Consider the following 15,833-nt stretch of genomic DNA (forward strand, 5'->3'; position numbering starts at 1 on the left):
AGTAACCAACAAACACTCTGTCAGCTCAGTGCCTGCATTTGTTTGGTTTGTTGCTTTATCCTCACAGTTGTCGCTTCTGTCTCCGACCAGCAGAAAAGAACGATGACACAGCGTTTTTCTCAAAGCAGTTTATTCAGGAAGCTTTCAACATGCAAGCAGGAATCTCTCCTAGCCCCCAATCGCAATCCCTTATACAACCCCTCAACCACACCCCATCAGCCCAGTCCGTGTAATCTCAGTTCATTGGCCTTCATCAAATGGCCTGATCTTGCGTCATGGTGCACCTGGGCAGCTCTCAAGATGGATGTGGCTTATTTTCAGGTGTATGAGGAAGTCAGGTGCAAGTCATAAGACTTGGCTGCAGTCCCGGGGCGCCATCTTGGGACTACCACCACACCCGCTCCCCACACACCGTTCAGAACATACACTCAACTTTGGCTGCTATCCAAATTATTTCTTTTATGAAGAGTTAAACGATTAGATTAGGACAAGGCACTTTTCTGTTTCTTAACTTGCACTGCCCTTTATAGGTTCTGTTTTGTTTTATTCTTTCTTATTGAGCTCTGACCTTCAAAAACCCAGGGGCTCCTTTCCTACACATTTATTCAGAATTTCAATGAGATTTTAAAATGTCAGTTAATTTCTTAAAAAAAAAGAGTACAATTGAAAGATTGAATTTCTGAGTGAGTTGGTGTGCTTTCTTTCAGGTTCACAGAGAGCTGAATATGGTGTAGAAAGATCATACACACATGATGTGCTCTGTCCAAGCCCCTTCAGTGGTTTCCTCTCATGAACATCAACGTTCCTGTGGAATGTACAGTACAAAAACCAATCTCGGGGAGCTGGAGCAAGGGCTCAGTGGTTCAGAACACTGGCTGCTCTTCAATGGTCCTGGGTTCAGTTCCCAGCACCCACATGGCAGCTCATAACTGTCTGTAGCTCCAGTTCTAAGGTGTCCGATGCTCTCACAGAGACATACATACGTGCTGGCAAAACATATGTGCACATAAAATAAGAACAAATAAAGCATTTAAAAATGATTAGTCCATATCAAAACATGAATGTTGATAAGGAGCAATATACCCTGGAAAGCTCCATCATTGTATTATATATTTCTGTGTGTTTGCTCAAGTATCAAATCTCATACCCATTATCTTTCCTACCAACTAATTTTACTTCCCTAAAAGTCCCTCATGTGGAAACTCCCATGCCCAGTGTGTCTAGTGCCTACTGACCATTTTATTTTCTCCATTGTCTCATATTTCTAGTGAATGATCCAATAGTTCTATTAGACTGGCTTGTGGTAATTAACACAATGTGTTAAACATCCCACATCTTCAGCAATGTGATATTTTGTCCATTGTGTGGACAGACCACAGTGTTTTTATTCAATCACGTGTGAGAGGACAGGTTAGTTGCTTCCGGTTTTCCATGAAGCCAGCACAGTCATTTACATGTAGACTTTGCTGGGTATGCTGCTGTCAATACTTTATAGTATATGGATGGGAATACAAAACCACACAGTGTGGTAACACAATGTGTTGCTATATGACTACCAAACATTTTTTTTAAATAGCTGTACTGATATGCGTTTCTCTTCTTCTGGCAGTAAATGAGGGTTTCCATACCTTCAAGATCTGAACACATTCTTGATGTTAATGTTCCATAGTTTAGTTATTCTCACGGGCACACAGTGATATCTCCTGTTTTATTTTGAATATTCACATGTGACTTTCTCATGTTTATTGACATCTATTTGTCTTCGTTGTCAGTATATCTGTTCAGAAACCTCAAGAAAACAAACAAAAACATATTCCATGACATAGAGAAGTTGATACATTTGGTTTCATTAAATTTTTTTCTTCCTCAGTGAAAGACAATTGTACTAACACAACTGGAAAAAATAACCCAAGTAGGGACAATATATTGCAAACACATATCTGAAAAAGAATTTTTATAACTTCTTCAACATATACAAACACTCTTTAATGTACAATAAAAATCTTATTTAAAAGTGGACAAATTATCTGAGCAATTAATATTTTTTCCAATTTTTATTAGGTATTCATTTACATTTCAAATGCTATTCTGAAAGTCCCCTATACCCTCCTGCCCTCCCCCCAGCCCCCGCTCCCCTAGCCACCCACTCCCACTTCTTGGCCCTGGTGTTTCCCCTGTATTGGGGCATATAAAGTTTGCAAGACCAAGGGGCCTCTCTTCCCAATGATGGCCGACTAGGCCATCTTCTGCTACGTATTCAGCTAGAGACACGAGCTCTGGTGGTACTGATTAGTTCATATTGTTGTTCCACCTAAAGGGTTGCAGACCCCTTCAGTTCCTTAGGTACTTTCTCTAGCTCATCCATTGGGGGCCCTGTGTTCTATCCAATAGCTGACTGTGAGCATCCACTTCTGTGTTTGCCAGGCACTGGCATAGCCTCACAAGAGACAGCTATATCAGCGTCCTTTCATCAAAATCTTGCTGGCATATGCAAAAGTGTCTGTGTTTGGTGCCTGATTATGGGATGGATCCCCGGGTGGGGCAGTCTCTGGATGGTCCATCCTTTTGTCTCAGCTCTAAACTTTGTCTCTGTAACTCCTTCCATGGGTGTTTTGTTCCCAATTCTAAGAAGGGGCAAAACCCAATCACAAAGGAACTCACATGATATGCACTCATTGATAAGTGGATATTAGCCCAGAAAATTAGAATACCCAAGATACAATTTGCAAAACATATGAAACTCAAAAAGAATGAAGACCAACGTGTGGGCAATTAATGTTTTAAATAGCAGTAACTACTTTACATGTATAAATTCAAGATCAAATATAGAACTCTATAAGAAGTGATGACTTATTTAGTTTTCTGCAATTTTATTAGTTTCCCTTCTAAAAGGGAATCATTTTTGTCTCAAAAATAAAATGATGGTTTTAAGCAATCAAATTTAGTTTACTAGGGATGGAACTATAGCAAGAAATATGGTAAGACTTTTAATAGTATATATTACTACCCCCCAATGATAAATAAAATAAAAGCCAAAGCAATGGTGTTAGCCTAGTCTGGTGGCTCACACACATTTGGAAACCCAACAGTTGAGAAACTGAGTGGGAGGATGAGGAGTCTAAAGTCAGTCTGAGTTGCAGAGCTGGAAACCTTCATAGATTACACAGAATGATTAAATTTGTTTAACTCAGCGTGCCAAAGACAGACTCGTGCATTTGTGCAATACTGCACTATGCCTATTGGTCAAGCTTTGGAACCCAGCCTTGATGTCCATCAACAGATGAATGGATTTTTTTAAAATAAAGATAAAGTAATGCTAATATACAATGGAGTCTTATTCAGTTACAAAGAAATAGCTCTGTGTGTGTGTGTCTCTCTCTGTAGCATAGATATGGGTAAAATAAAACAAAACTCATATTCTTTTTTTTTAAATGTTGTCTTGTTCCAATCTTTCACATTTCTTTTAATTTTTTTTTTGGTACTTTAAAGTTTCATGAGACAAGTCTTCCATCTCCTTCGTTAGATTTATTTTTCTGGAACTATTGTGAGTGAGCTACTTGTCCTATTCTTTCTCAGACACTTGCTGTCATGATGGAGCATATTCGTAAGCTATAATCTACCCTTTCCCTGAAATCCAAAACAAAACAGGAAGTATAACCAAAACCAAACAAAACCAAAATAAAATAATTCCTGTCCTACGTTGTTTTTGTAGGACAATATTTTGTTTCCATAAGTCACTAGTACCAGGTCCTAATGGGTTTTATTAGTTCAACTCTGACATGCAAATTGAGAATATTAAGCCAATGTAAATAATGATTATATAACTAAAATGACACGTAGCTTTTCTGTTTTACATGTGAATGTTTTCTTTTCTACATGTGAATGGTTTATTAAAAATTGTCCTCAAAATAATCTTTTTCTTGCTAACACTCATCATTTCCACTTACTGAAATGTGAAAACATCAGTTATGCCTAATTTCCACTATTTTTGTTTTTCCACTAAATTTCCCACCTATTCTTGTTCCTTTATTTTTTATATTTTAAAACAATCTTTATAATTTCAGTACCATACAATCACAAATGTAATGAATTAAGCAAAAGTTTTTGAAAGTAGTTTTGCAAGTCCACATAGAGCTCCAGTTTAAAAGAAAACACTCAAACAATAATTATAAATAATGGTCCAATGTCTCCCAGGATCTTGTCGGGACAGTCCTTTATTTGTGTGAAACCTATCATAAATTTTGAATGAAAACCAAGGTACTAAATGGCTTGATTGAATACTGATGTCTCTGAAGCCGAAAAAAAAAAAAAAGTTATCTTCTGACTTTGGTTGCTTTCCTTTTATCTGGCTTCATGCACTGTTTCTCCTTCACATAGCAACCTAAAGCCAGACAAAGAACATTTTCATTATGCTCAGAAAGCAGAAGTGGCAGATATCAGGACCCCTTGACAGACAGTCCTGCAGCCGGGAACACCCAGAGCCCAGAGCTGTGCAGGTGGAATTACACAGGCTGACAGCACCTACTTTGCTGTGCTAAAAGCTTGTGATACTGCTCTGGGTTAGCCTGTAACAAGCCAAAAAAGCAAAAGGCAAAAAGACAAAGGGGGAGGGGGAAAGAAGGGATTTCTGTCACAGAGAGAGCAAGTACTGGCAGGTGAGATTGTACCCATCTTGCATAAAGAACTATCCTAATGAACAAAATTGTCTCTCCTTGGCTCTGCCAAGCACAGATATAAGACAAAGGGCATCACATTAGATAAGAGCACACAAAGGCTGGACTCTAACCATCTGGTGGACACTAAGTAGCACTTCACTATCTCTTTCCAGAATGTTTATTCAATATTTAGTTTCAGAGAGAAACTAGCTAAGAAATCACTAAGGGGCTGCTGGGAACTGGTTTCTGGTAAACTTTTGCTTGACAAATTGATGTTAAAAAAAAAGTAACCTAGAACCTCAGATTAAAGGAGTGTTAGCTTTTGAAAATCTTGGCAGATCATGTTTACAGGTTCCTTGGATTCATCTGCAGTGATCCACCAATATTTTACCTCTAGATGAACCACAGTTAGTTCAAAGTTGGCAAGATGGTTTAAGAATTTGTAGTTACTAGCAACAGTGACTGGCAATTGGTAATTGGCACATTTCTGTCACTGATAAATGACAGAAATGCATTCACATTTCTCCCTTGACTTTCTTTGTTTATCAAAACAAATCCATGTGCATATAACATAAAGTCGAAACCTATAGATTCTGGTTTATTAAAAAAACTGAAAACATAAATAAAACTGTAAATGTATTGATTCATAGATGTTGTCATATTCTGGTCAGGACTTATTTATCTTCTCTGGTGGGGAGAGGAGATTGAGATCCACTCCTAAGGTGCTTATCACTCGACTTAGCTTTCAACAGTGTAGACTGGGTGAGGATGTGTTCAGTCATTTTAACAGTCATATTTCTTTGTTTTTTTTGAAACAAAAGATAAGTCATGCATTTAATGTTAACCACATGATTATTTCTCTGCCGCATCTCAGACATCAGGCATGTGCTTGGAATTTATAACTCATTTCAGTTTGCACTATACACATTTTTTCTACTTATATATTACTTTATTTTTTCAATTAGGTATTTTCTTCATTTACATTTCCAATGCTATCCCAAAAGTCCCCCCAATCCCTCCCCCCACACTCCACTCCCCACTCCCACTTCTTGGCCCTGGTGTTCCCCTGTACTGAGGCATATAAAGTTTGCAAGACCCATGGGCCTCTCTTTACACTGATGGCCGACTAGGCCATCTTCTGATATATATGCAGCTAGAAACATGAGTTCTGGGAGTGGGGGCGTACTGGTTAGTTCATAGTGTTGTTCTACCTATAGGGTTGCAGACCCCTTTAGCTCCTTGGGTACTTTCTCTAGCTCCTCCATTGCATACACTAGCCAGATTTTGCTGAAAGGACCCACATATAGTTGTCTCTTGTGAGTCTGTGCCAGGGCCTAGAAAACACAGAAGTGGATGCTCACAATCAGCGACTGGATGGATCACAGGGCCCCCAATGGAAGAGTCATATTTCACTGCTCTTAGATGCTCTCACAGAACCAACAGCTGAGCACTCTTCATAGATCACGGAAACCACAGGTAAGTCTAGGATAAGCTTTCCGTTGCTCATCATTTCCAACTTTATGAATACTTTTATGCTTACCACACTTGTTTGCTTTGCATTCAGTGGAAGATGTGACATTTCAGGCATGGTTCAGAGTGTGAGGGCTCTCCGTGGGAGTGGTGGCTCATAAGGAAAGCTCAACAGGACTGCAGGGCCGCGTTCTACATAAGGAGCTTCTGTGGACCAAGAAAGAAGCCTTCACTAGACACAAAACATCCTGTCTCCTTGATCTTGGCCTTCACATACTTGTAAATTTCTCATGCCTACAAGTGCCTCTCTCTGGCTACTTTGCTGGGGTAACCCAGATGACTACGATGATGAAAACTTTAATATATGCTCTTCATGGGTTAAAGTTGATAATGCATCATAATTATTGAATTTCTATATTCACTAAAATATATTTCCATTTTAAAGCTTCATAAATATCATATACTTACTCTCTCAGTACTGCCATTGTATCACATAAATCTGTTGTCTACCAATAAAAAAAGTAACTAAAAATACAGTGCATTTCCATGGCAAATTCAAAGACAAAGACTTTCTATCGCTAATTGAAGATAAATAAAGATAAGCTTGTAGTTTAACTGTTTCATTTGATTTGAGTTACAAGGAAGAAATTTATCCTGTTGACTTTTATTCACAATTTTTAGTATTAAATTTAATATTTCACATTGAAGTTTAAGAGGAGGTTGGGGCTGTTAATAAAATCTGAGTGTTTCTGTAAGGTTTGCACACATTTTCAGGTGAATTAAGCTCTGAGCTTTTCAAGTCAATTAAGAATCCAGGAAGTGCTGCTTTGCTTCCTGACCAAGAGGAAGCCACCATAGTACAATATTCTAACTCCTTGGAGAGTCATTTTTCCCTAATGGGATTTACTTGAGCGATCCATTCTGGTTATATAAGATGCGACACAATTAAACACACTCATGCACACGTGTATCCGAAACAATGCACACCGCTTCCTCATATAGCCTGAAAAAAAAAAAAAAAAAACGAACAAGCAATACATGCACATTGCCAATAGCCACTTCAGTAGAGAAGAGCAGAGGCTGGGTAGGGAAAAAGGAACTTTAACAGAGAAAAATGGCAAGGCTCTGGGAAAGGAGGTCGATTGTTTCTTTAAGGTTAGGAGTCATAAGGCTGATGGGCAAGCTGGGAGCTGGAGATGCAATTTGAAAAGAGTCAATTAAGTCCGGAGAGGCAGGGAAGTGGTTCCAGATGGCAGGTAAAACACAGGAGCAAAGGAAAGTGGTGGAGTGGATGGAGGTGAAGAGGGTGAGGGGTGCCTAGATAAAAATACTAGGGGGACCTCTAAATCTGAACTTAATGATCAAATAAAATAAGCACGCGAAAAAGCAAATGTTCCGCAACAATTTTCAGTAGCAATACAATGTAATTCAAGATCAGAGGTTTAAGTATATTTGCAACTACTGAGGGTACCAATAACATCATCTTTAACAGTAACCTCTTCTTCCCTAACATCACTCCATCACCATCGAAACCAAGCCCTATATAAAGCAAGGAACAATAGGCTAATAGTTCATATATAAAATAGCCCATTGTGTTTTTCAAGTGTTATTTAACTTTATAATCAATATTATTGCTTATCTTAAGTGAAGTTACAATTAGGTTATAAGTACATGTTTTCCAGACTTTAACTGAATGATCCATGACATAACAACCAAACTTTCCTCACAGGGTTTAAGAATCCTTTTATAGAATGGCTTTTGTCCCTGTCTACTGCTAAGCAACCAATACTGTACCTCTTAGAGATAACCTGATTATAACCTTCTACCCATTACTCCAGATGATCACACTCTTTAGGTAGGAGCTGTCAACTTTAGATAGCTTATGTGTCTCTTTTTTCCCACTTCTAGGTAAGGAATCTGTCTCTTTATCATATGCCAGGATACCAGGCACAGTAAATTTACATTGATTACATATGTGTGTATTGAATATGTATTGTTTTACAGTTAATTGATAACATACTAAGGGTTAGACATTCTACAATATTATAAGGATATAATTACTGATGCCAAGGTTCTTCTGTCTAGATAAATGAGAACATAAAATTAAACATGTACATACAAAACTGCATAAGAACATTGTTAAAAGATTACAGGGTTAACACATAATGGTTTGTATTCTTTAATAATTGAGGCATGAACAAAATGGTTTCCATAGATCTTGAGACAGTCAAGTAAGTGTAACACACACAGGGCCACAGCTATGTGGTCCACCACAGATCAGGAAACAGTAGGTTCTAAGTGTTCCTTATAACTGTCAAGTTGGGTGTATCAGATTAGCATAATTCAGTTCCTTGAAAAGGATTTTCCAGTCTCTGCACTGTCAGTATTACATATTGAAAGACCCTAACAGTCACACTCAAGGTTTGGCCTCTGGAAGTTAGGATTCTGTAACTTGGCTAAGAAAAATCAAACATTGTACAAACTATTATAGCAAGTGCTTCCTTAAGACATGGCTTTGTATAAGGAGTTGCAGTGATACCATATTTACAAAAGATGAATTAGTTCCATCTTGCAGTTTTTGTATAGATAAATATCAAATTTTGCTTTAAAATAGAATGATCTAGGCAGTTATTCATCAAAGGACTGTCTCTTGTACCCCATTTCAACTGATGTCTAATCAGGATGGAAGACTGTGTGTTTGCCAGCACACATATTGGGGATGGTTGCTACTACATAGTGTAGGTAATACTTGAGTAGTCAAAGACATTCACTGGGATAAAACCAAGTTAACTCACCTACTTGTCACTCTTCTAAGAGAACACATCCAATATAAACGGCACAATGGTATATCATTTTCACTATCCAAATTTGTATGCATGTGTCCTGATTCATCATTTCAAATGATTCTATAAATTACCATCTATTTTCAAAATCACATGTGATGTCAGAATCCTCTACTCAAACGATAAACAGGCTGAGAAAGTAATTAGGAAAATGACTCACTTCACCATAGTCACAAATAATATAAAATACTTGGGTGTGACTCTAACCAAGGAAGTGAAATATCTATATGACAAGAACTTCAAGTCTCTGAAGAAAGAAATTGAAGAAGATCTCAGAAAATGGAAAGATCTCCCATACTCATGGAATGGCAGCATTAATATAGTAAAACTGGCCATCTTGCTGAAAGCAATCTACAGATTCAGAGCAATCCCCATAAAAAATTACAAATTAATTCCTCACTGAGTTAGAAAGGGCAATTTGCAAATTCATCTGGAATAACAAAAAAATCCTAGCATAGCAAAAACTATTCTCAACAATAAAAGAACCTCTGATGGAAGCACCAGACGTCAAGCTGTACTACAGAGCAACTGTGATAAAAACTGCATGGTACTGGAATAGTGACAGACAGGTAGACCAATGGAATAGAATTGAAGACCCAGAAATGAACCCACACACCTATGGTCAACTGATATTTGAAAAAGGAGCTAAAACCATCCCGCGGAATAAAGACATCATTTTCAACAAATGTTGTTGGCTCAACTGGCGGTTAGCATGTACGAGAATGTGAATTGATTCATTCTTATCTCCTTATACAAAGCTCAAGTCAAAGTGGATCAAGGAACTCCACTTAAAACCAGAGACACTGAAAGTTATAGAGGAGAAAGTGGGGAAGAGCCTCAAATATATGGGCACAGGAGAAAGATTCCTGAACAGAACAGCAATGGCTTGTGCTGTAAGATCAAGAATCGACAAATGGGACCTCATAAAATTGCAAATCTTCTATAAGGCAGAGGACACTGTCAATAAGACAAAAAGGCAACCAACAGATTGGGAAAAGATCTTTACGAATCTTAAATTTGATAGGGGGCTAATATCCAATATATACAAAGAACTCAAGAAGTTAGACTCCAGAAAACCAAATAACCAATAACCAATATTAATAATGGGGTACAGAACTAAACAAAGAGTTCTCAACTGAGGAATATCAAATGGCTGAGAATCACCTCAAGAAATGTTCAATATCCTTTGTCATCAGGGAAATGCAAATCAAAACAACCCTGAGATTCCACCTCACACCAATCAGAATGGCTAATATTAAAAATTCAGGTGACAGCAGATCCTGGAGAGGATGTGGAGAAAGAGAAACACTCCTCCATTGCTGGTGGGATTACAAGCTGGTACAACCACTCTGGAAAACAGTTTGGTGGTTCCTCAGAAAATTGGGCTGTGTGGTGGTAGCACACACCTTTAATCGCAGCACTTGGTAGGCAAAGGCAGGCAGATTTCTGAGTTAGAGGACAGCCTGGTCACAAAGTGAGTTCCAGGACAGCCAGGGCTACACAGAGAAACCCTGTCTTGAAAAACAAAAACAAGCAAACAAAAAACAAAAAAAGAAAAGAAAAAAGAAAAGGAAAGGAAAGGGAAAAAAAGAAAAGAAAAGAAAAGAAAAGAAAAGAAAAGAAAAGAAAAGAAAAGAAAAAGAAAAGAGATTTTATAATAGCGAGAAGCTGGAAAGAGCCCAGATGTCCCTCAACAGAGGAATGGATACAAAAAATGTAGTACATTTACATAGTTGAGTACTGTGCAGTTCTTATAAACAATGAATTTATGAAATTCTTAGGCAAATGGATGGATCTGGAGGATATCATTCCAAGTAAGGTAACCCAGTCACATAAGAACACACATGATATGCACTCGTTGATAAGTTGATATTAGCACAGAAGCTCAGAATACGCAAGATACAATTTTCAAAACACATGAAACTCAAGAAGAAGGAAGACCAAAGTGTGGTTACTTTGATCCTTCTTAGAAGGGGGAACAAAATACCCATGGAAGGAGTTACAGAGACAAAGTTCAGAGCAGAGACTGAAGGAATGACCATCCAGAGACTGCCACACCTGGGGATCCATCTCACAAACAACCATCAAACCCAGACACTATTGCAGATGCCAATAATAGCTTGCTGACAGGAGCCTAATAAAGCTGTCTCCTGAGAGGCTCTGCCGGTGCCTGACAAACACAGAAGTGGATGCTCATAGCCATCCATTGGACAGAGCACAGGGTCCCCAATGAAGGAGCTAGAGAAAGTACCCAAGGAGCTGAAGGGGTTTGTAGTCCCCTAGAAGGAACTACAATATGAACTAACCAGTAACACCAGAACTCCCTGAACTAAACCACCAATCAAAGAATACACATGGTGTGACTCATGGCTCCAGCAGCATATGTAGCAGAGGATGGCCTAGTTGGTCATCAATGGGAGAAGAGGCCCTAGGTCTTATAGGTTCTATGCACCAGTATAGGGGAATGCCAGTACCAGGAAGTGGGAGTTGGTGGATTGGCGAGCAGGGGGATAGGGTATAGGGGATTTTCAGAGGGGAAGCTAGGAAAGAGGATAACATTTAAAATGTAAATAAAGGAAATATCTAATAAAAAAAGAAAAAAATATGTTTTCTATTTGTTCCACATTTCTCTAGATAATTTCAAGTAAACACTGTCTTCTTCCCTATACTTTTGTACAGGGTTGTATAGTATTACCGCTACAAGCCTATCATAACTTTATTAATAAGTTTCAACTGTATGTACTTCACGAAGGATGTAAAAATTACTGTATTTTCCCTTGCTGCATATATATTCTTTTAGAGCACAAATTATCTTCTTCAAGTTTAAAGTTATAATTATGGAAGTAGATGGATGGATTATCTCAATTATTGATTAATGGAAAAATCAAGAGAAGTCTTTATATCTTTGGTTGTATGGCAGAATAATAGATCTCATGTCTGAATGAAATCAGTTCCTTCTCATGTGTAACTAGTAGTCTCCTTAACTATTAACCTTCAAGAATAGTGGATACTGATTGAAGCCCAAGTTGAGAGCTATTTGCAGCCTTCTGTAAATTGGACCTAAAAGAGGTCTGTTGCCTATGGAAATTTCTGACTCGAAAACTCTGACAAGCAAGAAGTTAATGTGTCAACTGATAAATCATTATTGTATACAGAACCATCTTTCTGGACTACAAATGAATTCTTCAGAAATTCTGTAATCATAGAAGCAGTATGCAGCACCCACTTCAAAGAAGAACTGAAAAATAAAGGATGCATGCTAGATCACAGAATAAAGTCTGTTAGGAAAGATGATAAAGTTCCACTATCACAGAAGTAGACCTATAAGAAAGTAGAAAAAGTAGAAGGGACTAAAATGTGTGTCTCAAGAATGATGGCCATGTTAGGACAATGCAATCATTACTGCGCTCTCTCCTCTCCCTCCTCCTCCTCCTCCTCCTCCTCCTCCTCTTCTTCTTCTTCCTCCTCCTCCTCTTTTTTCTACTTTTCATGTATTTCACTTCTTTACAATAGTAAGTTACAATCTATCTTATCTTAGAGTAAATGTGGAAAAGAAAAACTGGATACATAATTAAATTGTTTTTCAATTTAATCCTGCAGCATCTTTCAGATATCACTACAATAAAGGAGGCCAACCATAGCTTTTTCTTTCCCCATTGGTGGTGTTTTCCTGTTTCTTTATTAAGAGATAGCTGGAAATGATTAGAAAACAATCATAGCCTTGTAAATGGCTGAATTAAACTTTAGTGTATTTTGAATTAGTATTGAGACATGCATTAAAGTTTCAAAATAAGGACCTTGCTTTCTAACAGATCTGATTTGCTACCTTTCATCAATCTCCCCATGAAGTCCCAGCAGGACAATGGCTAGAGTGATAATAAATGGTGAGTTGTTATTATGCTCATTCTTAGAAATCATAGTGTCCAATCTAATCTTATATTAACAATTATAATGCTTTCTTTGGTAGAAAAGATGCCTGAAATAATCAAGCTGCCAGTAAAGTACTTAGGGTTCTGATGTGTCACTGTGTTGATTCAGAATTTATTTGTTACGGTAGTTGTGACTTGACCCAAAGACACAGATATTTTTACTTAACCCTAAATGACATAAAATGTTAAAATATTTTATTGTTACCATTGTGAAGAAAAAGTTTATGTCTTGAAATAAACTATGTTTTAGCTTTTATTTTTTGATCCCAGGTAAGTTTCTTTGTAAACCATTTCCCAGAAGAATATACATTCAGCGAGTCTCTTATTCACACACCCCATTTGCTTCCATTCCACCCTTGTTTCCTTACTAAAACCAATAAAATTCACAATTAAGAGTCTAAAATGGGGCTGGTGAGATGGCTCAGTGGGTAAGAGCACCCGACTGCTCTTCCGAAGGTCCAGAGTTCAAATCCCAGCAACCACATGGTGGCTCACAACCATCCGCAACGAGATCTGGCGCCCTCTTCTGGAGTGTCTGAAGACAGCTACAGTGTACTTTACATATAATAAATAAATAAATCTTTAAAAAAAAAAAGAGTCTAAAATGACTGCAAATATAACTTAATAAGAAAGTAACAACTCAATAAAAAGAAGAAAAGGTGGAGCAGAATTATAAATATTATATATTTTACTACACACATATAAATCACTCCCCAGACCTTAAACAATCCTCACATTTGAATCTCGATATCTTTTTTTTCATTTGTTTCTCTGATTGTGTGTCTTACAGGTACCATAAGCCTTTTATTCTTAATACATGCATTTAAGACTTCCTAATCTTGCCACCACAGATATTTTGAACCAAATATGGGTTTCTTTTTGACTGCAGTATCCCTGAACTCTACTCATTTAAACCTTAAACATAATAGAAAACTTCTCTAGCTTTATGTCACTTGAAACAAACTGTAGACATCTGAGAATAGGGAACCTTTCCTGAGAAAATGCCTCTATTAGATCGGGCTGTGGGCCATCCTGTATAGCATTTTCTTAATTAGTAGTTGATTATGGCTGGTGCCATCCCTGAGCAGGTGGTCCTGTGTTCTGTTAAAATGCAGGCTGAGCAAGCCAGGAGAAGCAAGCCAGTAAACAGGACCCCTCCATCACCCCTGTATTGGCTCCTGCCTTTAGGATCCTGCCCTGTTTGAGTTCCTGTCCTGGCTTGCTTCAGTGATATTGAAGACTGGGCCCAATAACACCTTTCTTCCTCAACTTGGTTTTTGGTCGTAGTGTTTTGTTTCAGCCACAGAATTTCTAACTGAGACAGAAGTAGAGAGTGAAATTATCACAAAACGCTGTTATGTGCATGCCAGTTTCCCAAGAGAAAAAGTCCTCTCTTGATATCTGCAGAGTAATCTTTAAGCACTCCCAGGAATAACAACCATGTATACTCTAGTATTCTACATAAGTGAAATGGCATACATAATGGAAGAAAGATTTGCTAACTATGCATCTGACAGACTATTAATATTTAACAAATATTAAGAATATAAAGAATTTAAGCAATAAATAACAATAAGCCCGACAACTCAAGTAATGCATGAGGTATGAAATAAACTCTTCTCAAAGGATAAACTACAAATGGTCAAAAAACAATAAAAAATGTTCAGTTTCACAACTATCAGAAACATGCAAATACAAAGTACCAAAAGATTCTGTCTTACTTCAGTCAGAATGTCAATCATTAAGAAAATAAATAATATAGAATGCTGAGGAGGATATTGAACAAAGACAATTTTACACCTTTTTGTAGAGAGTATAAATTAGTTTAGTACCTACAGAAATCAATATGGAACTTCCTTAAATACAAAACAAAAGAACCCCATAAAGTTATACATTATTCTTAATATCCAGTGCCTGAACATTAATAAAATAATTTACTCTGTTGGTAAGAACAAATATTTATTTCACATATCAGATGCTTAGGATGTTCAAAATCAGAAATTGTTTGTTCTCTTGCTGGCCTTTAGCCCTCTGGGATTTGAGGTTACCTTACCTCTAGGTGCTGATATCTGAGTTTTTCTTTGTTGGATGGTTATTTTCTGGACTTTCCCCACCACCTTGGCATCTGTTTCTTCTTTGTTTTCTGGCACAAGTCGCCTGGATTTCTGATGATTATCAAGTCTTCAGGTCCAGTAGGGAGTCACCACTGAGGAATTTGGTGCCTGCATGGCCTCAGGAGTTTTGGGTACACCCTGAGCTTGGCCTTAGGTCCCTGGTACCAGAATGACCTCTGGGGAAAACAGGCAAAATTGTGGGCTGGGAAATGGAGCACAGGAAACAGGGCATAGTTTACTTCCATTGAGACTACTTAAAGGCAACTTGGTGGACAAGGGCTTAGAGTAAGATCTTACCTGGTTGTCACTCATGCCAGGAGGACTCTGGGAAATCATAGGGGACAAGGGACAGTTTACCACTGTTGGGTGTGCTTTAAAGGGAACATGGCAGGCAGATGGTGGGGGTGGTATCTTATATGGTATCCCTGGTCATAGAGGGCCTCTGGGAATGTAGATGGAGTTGTAGTCCAGAATGGAGTGCAAATTACCACTTTTGGGTATGGTTTAGAATCCTCGTCTTTAATAGTTTAATAGTTTTCTACACATACACACACACACACACACACACACACACACACACACAAGACCCAGGTTTAGGGAAACCATGAATCTTGGAGGAGAACCTACCACTTTCATATTATTAAGCCAACATAATTCCAAAACACTCTAAATATTTATTCATATACTCATGGATAAGTGTAGCTCACATGCCCTAATAAAAGAAATTTTTCATTGTTACAGATGGAGACTATAAAAACAAAGAAAGAAGGAAGGAAAGAAAGAAAGAAAGAAAGAAAGAGAGAGAGAGAGAGAGAGAGAGAG

The 15,833-nt window shown here is 37.9% G+C and overlaps 1 pseudogene across 1 annotated transcript in view; it reads right to left on the reverse strand.

Moving 5' to 3' along the window:
• Positions 1–4,313: 4,313 nt before the first annotated feature.
• LOC110307753 overlaps positions 4,314–15,833 on the reverse strand; it is a 30,228-nt pseudogene continuing 18,708 nt past the window's right edge. Inside the window, exons 2-3 of the transcript XR_002379460.1 lie at positions 7,033–7,128; positions 4,314–4,381 (exon numbers count right to left, since the gene is read on the reverse strand). The product of XR_002379460.1 is annotated as a putative elongation factor 1-alpha-like 3 (transcript). The remainder of the gene's footprint in view (positions 4,382–7,032; positions 7,129–15,833) is intronic.

This window comes from Mus caroli, chromosome 13 (assembly GCF_900094665.2).
Source record: "Mus caroli chromosome 13, CAROLI_EIJ_v1.1, whole genome shotgun sequence".
Lineage (NCBI taxonomy): Eukaryota > Metazoa > Chordata > Mammalia > Rodentia > Muridae > Mus > Mus caroli.